This window comes from Molothrus ater, chromosome 6, assembly GCF_012460135.2.
Source record: "Molothrus ater isolate BHLD 08-10-18 breed brown headed cowbird chromosome 6, BPBGC_Mater_1.1, whole genome shotgun sequence".
Lineage (NCBI taxonomy): Eukaryota > Metazoa > Chordata > Aves > Passeriformes > Icteridae > Molothrus > Molothrus ater.
In genome coordinates, this window is record NC_050483.2 from 11,143,539 (window position 1) to 11,150,457 (window position 6,919).

Genomic DNA, 6,919 nt, shown 5'->3' on the forward strand with positions numbered 1-6,919 from the left:
TTTCCCGCGACCGTTGGTCACGTGCCGCGCACGCCGGCCAATCGCGCCCGCCCACCGGGTTTGAAAACACGGCGCGCGGGGGCGGGGCCGCGCGCGGCCGCGTCACGGGCCGCTTTGGCGCGAGCGGGGGGGCGGGGCCGGGCCGGGGCCCCGCCTCGAGGCGGCCGCGCGGACGTGTCCGCCCGTGAGGCGCGCGCCCGGCGCCATTTTAGCCGCGGGGCGGCCCCGCCCGGGCAGCGGGAACCGCCTGGAGACGGCGTCCGGGAGCGCCGGGAGCACCGCGGGGACAGCGCCCGCCCCGCCCGGGCAACTCCCGGGACACCGCGGGGACAGCGCGCCGCCCTGCGGGACTGCCGCTCCCCGCTTCTCTGCAACGTGGTCTGGCTCCCGTAGAGTTGCTGGAACTGAGCGCGCCAAAATGTCCATTACAATTATAATACAGTATTTAATTAATTATTAATAATAATAACAACACCTTCTGCGCCAGTGAAGGGCACGTTTTTCCTTTCCAAGCGCAGCCAGGCCCATTGCTGTACTTGCAGGAGCGGCACGCACGTGGTTTAAAGGGCCGGGGCGCAGCAGCCGCAGCGCGGCCCGCGCCGTTCGCTCCCGTAGGACGCTTCCAGACGGACACTAGGACACTTCCAGATGGACTCGGCCCCAGCACAGCGAAGGCCGTGGATGCTGGATGCTGTCATCATCCCTACGCGTGCCACCACTTTGCCTCTTGGCTTCGTTTTCTGTCAGGTTACACCCACCAGATAAACCTGCCCCTCTCTTCTGAAGCACATCGCCTTAAAACGAGCCCCTTGGGTAACAAAGCGCATAAAAAAATAGGGTTTTCTTCCAGCCCCGGGAGCCCAAAGCGCAGCTGGGTACGCCTGTGGAGCTGCTCTCCGGACTCGCAGAGCGTTCCCGGACACGCAGGCAGTGCCGGGATGCACTCAGCGCTCGGAGCTGAGCGGGATGCCGGACGCTGCAGCACAGCCCCTCTCCGGCCTCCGCCAGAGCTGCCCCTGCTCACCCCGCAGACAGTCCTCGTGTGCTGCCCCGACACACTCCCGGAGGGCAGAACCTCACACCCACAGGGATGGCAGTGTCCTCTATTCCACTTCCAGCAATTCCAAATTTTTTGTCCTCTTCTGCCTGAAAATACCCATTTCTTTGCAGAGAGCTGTCCTGGTTTTAGGACAAGCAGTGATGAGCCACAGGAACACAAGTTTTGAGATTTGCATTTTGGAGAAAACTGAAAACAAGTTTCAGAAAACTGAAAGTAGCCAGCATAACCTATGAAAATGGGACAGAGACAGGGTTACATCAAGTAAAGTATAAACATATTTGGTGTGCAATAATTTAGAACCACACTAACATGTCAATAAAAATACTCATTTTTTAAAATGGGGTACAGCAAGTACTAACTGAAGCATTCAAGTTTTAGAACAGATGATGTGAGAGAAGGTTATGTAAAAATAGAATCTCCACCACCTCTTTCTCCAATCAGAGCTCAGAGGGAGATAGAAGAATTGCTTTGTAACTGACTCAAAACTTCCCAGCCACTATCTGTGGCTTGCTTCAGTCATAAATGAAGTTTCCTTTTCTTTGAAAAAGTTTAAAGACTGTAAGCTTTCAATAAATCCCTCCCCCTGTAATGCCAAAGTCTGCAGTTTCCTTCCCAAACTCAACCTAATATAACTCATGTTTTCTGGAGTCTACACACACAGGTATTTGGTGACAGCAAGTGATAAACTGAAGTTCAGAAGCCCTGTTGTAATTGAATGAATTACTAATGAATTCAATGAATTACTAATCACTGGAACAGTTTAGTGGGACAAAATCAAGTGGTACAATTCAGAATTGTACAGAGAAGAAAGTATTTCTGAAGAGAAGACATAGGAGAGGAAATGAAAAAAGGAATAGAGAAATAAGGAGACGACAGTAACATAGTGATTTTAAAAGAAAGTTTATTTGCAATCTGAAAGCAATTAAGAAAGGGAAGTAGTGAATAAATATGTAGCTAACAAAATGCACAGCTGCTGTGTAAGAGTTCACAGGCTCTGTGTATGTGCTGCTCTGAATTCACACCCATTGTTTTGCTGTAGTCTGTCAGGACCATGAGCAGTTGTGTTGAAGAGGTGACTTTGGCCCAGACTGAGGGGAACTCTGCTCCCCTGTGACACCTGTGATGAGCATGAGGAGCCCCACAGAGCCAATTCCCTCCCAGAGAGCACCTGAGCAATGGACATTACCAGAGGAGGAAGCAGCTCAGTGAGGAGGAGCTCTGCAGGTTTCCACACTGTGCCAAATCATCCCAAATTCTCTGAAGCTGATTAAATTGCACCTCTGAACTGCTACAGATCTTGCAGACTCAAGCCCTGATTCTTCCAACAGATGTAACAGCACACAGAGTGATGGCTAGGCAGTGCCTGGCTGATATTCCTACAAATTTGACTGGTTTAATGGTTTTCAGAATATATATTTACAAAATTGGTTCTTTTCCTTCTTATAATACTTGTTTGTAAGGTGCACTGAAGATTTTGCTACTAGAAATATTTATCTGGAGCTGTACACACTTACAGGCAAACAGCTGCTTTTAACTAGGAGTTCTCAAGCTCAAGGAAACCATTGTTTCCAACTTTTGTGGGTAGCAGGGGAAGTCAAAAATGAGGAAGAAATAGAACAATGGCCAATTTGTCTGGCTGTCAGAACTGCCAGAGAAGTGGCATTGCCATCTTGTCAGGATTACTGCACTTGCAAGCTCATCTGGAATCCTCCAAAACCACTTCCATCAAATAAGAAGAGTTCTGCCAAAATCTGGCTGAAACCCATTCTACATCAACCAGCATAATTCACCTTATCAGGGGAGGTGTAAATGGCAGAAGAGGAAGAAGGTAAAGCTGCTTCTATGAAAAACAGAAACACTACAGGCAGCTGTGCCAAGGCTGCTGGTGGAGAACTGAGAGCAGAGAGAGATCTTTGCTGTTTTCCCAGCTTTTATCTTGGTTTTCACCAGGTACCCAGGGACCAGTGTGCTTATCACCAGTGCCAGCAATGGCATTCCAGTGCTCACACGGGACTTGGCATATTCAGGGACAACAGTCCCAGTGGGAGTGTGCCAAATGGGAGATGTTGTGTCTGGGCCACTGACAGCCTAAAGGTGAGCAGTTTAAACATTATTTTATCTGGGGTTGTGCTGCTAACAGCTGCTGTTAGCTGGCAACCTCTTTCTCTTCAATTACAGGGTCCAGAGTTAAATGTGTTTCCCATCAAAAATGGACTTTGTATATCCAAAGACATGCCAAGAGCTGGTGCTGCCAGTCCTTGTTCTCTTTTTAGTCTATAGTCTGTAGGCAGAGAGAACATTGCTCAGGGATTTATTCACCCAGGAACTCTAAATAATAACAGCAAGAGAACAAAGTAGAGAATAGAACAGTCATTTTGACAGCACCAAGGTTTCCACAAAGTAAAGAACAGCTTCTGGATCCAAAATCTAGGAATTTCAGGGAAAATCCAAAGGTACTCAGAAGTTAAAATGTACAAAGTACATTAAAAAAGTACAGGTTGTGCCAAGCAGTCACATACAATTCAGTAATTCTCTATGACTATGAGAGCACACACTCATGACAGTTTTTAGTGACTTCCTTTTTTGCTTTTAAGTTTACCTCTTAACACTTGAAATCTGCTTAACCAGAAAATGGCAAAACAGTCTGTTCCTGAGAGTTGTATTCAGGAAAGAAATTTCCTCCAAAACATCTGAAGAGTGGAAGATTGCCATGACCGAAACCTGTACAATTAGAATGTCCCAATCCTCTGTTGAGGCCAAGTTAAAATTATCAAAATAGAAAGATTTTGTACCAGCAATTAAAAACCTCACAATGTCTAATGCACAGAAACTAAGTAGTCACTACACTATTAATTCACCTCTATCACTAACCTACCTGCTTCCTTTTTCTCCTTCAGGGAACATGCAAAACCATAAGAGAGGTACTGTGCCTTTTTCCAAATCTACTACTCTTCTAATAATCTCTTACGTGCATCATTTAAGGTAAGACATTTTACAAACATTTTTAGGGGTGCAGATAAAAATATTTTTTAAAAATCTGTCTCTTGAATGTATGTGTTTAAAAACAAAAAGCAGCTAATCCCATCTGTCCCACAAACCATTCTTGCACTTTCTGATTTTTCAGTCATTACAACCGATATTAAAATCTGAATTAGCCCTACACCAGGGAAAAAAATCCACTGGAGATGTAGCTTTGGACCATTGTTGTATCTCCAGGAGCTTTTTACATCCTTGTGGGTGGTTTTTGTTATTCCAGCAGACCTGCCAGGTGTTGGAAAGTCAGCCTCTTTCCCTTGTCTTGCCTCACTAAGATGCCTGTTCAGGAACCTCTCAGCAAATCCTACAGAACCAAGCAGCAACACGATGGAGAGTCCAAAAGTCTCTTGAAAAATAAGTAAAAAGCAGTAGCCAATCAACCTAAAGGGTGATGATGGATTTAAACAAAAGAAAGGGTAAAACACCGGGAGGGTTTTGACTACCACATAAGATACTTTTTACTTACAGGAAAAGTTCCACACAGTTACTTGTGCCCTGAAAGTGTAAATGGTTTGTCATTCCTTTGAGCAAAGTGCTGCAAATAATTAAAGAGAACAGTAATACCCCAAAGAAAATCCCTTATTGTTTCAGAACCTGAGATGGATTGGATTTAATTCACATTTCCAGCAGAGATCAATACACAGACTGTGTAGGACCAAGTGCTCACTTGTTGATATAGGCTTCTATGTTTATTAGGATAATTGTATAAGCTTTTATGTTTATTGGGATAATTAAAGTCTGCCTTGAATATAACCCTCGGTTAGAAAGTCTGGTATCACCCCTTCCTGATAGGGTGAGGTGTCAACAACTTAGTGCTAATGGTGATGGCCTAATGAGATTGTTACATTTTCCTCTGGCCAAGCGAACTCCACCAGCAGAATGAAAAACAGAATCAAAGGAATGCCAAACTGATGGGACATTTTACAATACACATAACACAACAAGGAAAAATGCTTGCTTCTCTGCCTCAGTTTGAGTGCAGTTTACTACCTCCAACAAAGGAACTGAAAATGGCTCTTAATTTTTCTTTTGTTGTCATGGGTGTCTATGCTTTAGAAGGGTTTTATCCATAGAACACAGGATACTTTTGGGAAAATGGTGTTCAAACACATACTGTGCAAATAAAAAAGTAGGAGTACGTTATTATAAACAAGGGTCTGGGGTTTGATTTTTTGCATCTGCAAAGACAAGGCGATTTCCATTTTTTCAAGACAAAAATGATGCATGCTGAATAAATAAAATTTTTAAAGCTTCCAACAACTCTAAGTTAATAGCTGAACAGGACACAAGTTACCTGTCATTTCCAGTCTCTCAAAATCTTACTGCTTAAGAAAATCAGTTTGCATGTCACCCAGACAGATATTAATGAAATTTCACCTGTGCTGTTTTAAAATTACACAGAAAATTTGTTTTCATTCAATGACAAACTCAGAGTGAACAGAACCAGTTTGTTATGGGACACTTCTTCATCTTAGTCAGCTTAAGGTGTTGAGTCTGACAAATCTCAACAGCTGTAGAGCTGGAGTTGCCAGATTGAGCAAAACATTTTCTATCAGATCCTTACTCCACACCATGCTTCCCCGGGGAAGGCTCCCTGAGTGCGCTGGAAGAGCACAGCGGGATTTCCCTGCTACAGCAGAATGCTCGCAGAACCCAGAGCAGGCAGTGGGACAAACTGGGGCAGTATTCCAGGGGTGAGGAGGGTCGGAAGCAGAGCCAGGCTCAGGAGGAGCGGCTGCCCAGCCCAGGCGGTGTTAGTTTATCGCACCGTGAGCCGTCCTGCCCCTGTGCTGAGCAGACACCACGTGCCTGTCTCACACCAGACCTGCGGTATCGGTCAGCTGAGCTGGGCTTAATCACAGCAGCAGGATGAGGGCTGTTTACAGCAGGATTTACTCCTATGAAAACCATTAGCCCTTCAGGGTAAAAGCCGTCCTGTTGTTATGTAGAGTGTGTCTGGCACAATAGGTCACCAGCCTGCAGCACCAAAAATAATCACCTCCTTTACTATCAGGAGAGACACTAAAATACAGTAAAACAAAGGCCACCAGAGGGAAAACCTGGAGAAATACTTAAAAGGGAAAAGTTGACTGCGAGGTCTGGAAAGACTTTGGGCTCATTCCTTCATGGGCAGAATTGGTGTAGACCCGGAATTGACATACAAGAGAAAAATCACGACTGGAAATGTGGGAGTCAGTCTGCAAGAGGCAGTGATATACTGAGCTGATTTGCTTTACATCTTTTACAAGCTACTTCCTTCTAGTGTGCTACAGCATTCCCTCTGAGACAGTTTTCAAACGAGGGGTAGAATCTGTGGGTAAAGTATAGAGATTTCCACTGCCAAACACCCAGTCCTGTCATATTCTCTGCTTCCTCCTCCTGAAATCCTTTTTGCAAATTTTCCTATCTATCTAACCCAATCTTGTCCTGTCTAGACTCCACTACAGCTCCTTCCACTGCTGGCTGCATGGAAGCAGCAGGTGAGCATCACCAAGGTCTGTTATGAAGGCAGGCCTTGCAGCTAAGGCACACACAATCACCTCAGCTCTTCTTTAAACACAAAGCACTCCACCTTATTGATGTCGAGGGAGCTAGCAAAACATGGAAGCACCACCTTTGACTTGGGAGTTTTGCAAGAGTAACTGATAAGGTAACAGTCACAGAAAGAATCTTTAAAATACCACAGCTTTCCTGACTGAGCTGGTTGTGAATGAACACCTTGCAGCAAACCAACTTGTATGAAAGAGAAAGAATACTCACATTTGTACAGTGGTCAGGAAATGTCCTGGGAAATGAAAAGAAATAAGAACTGAAGTTATTTCT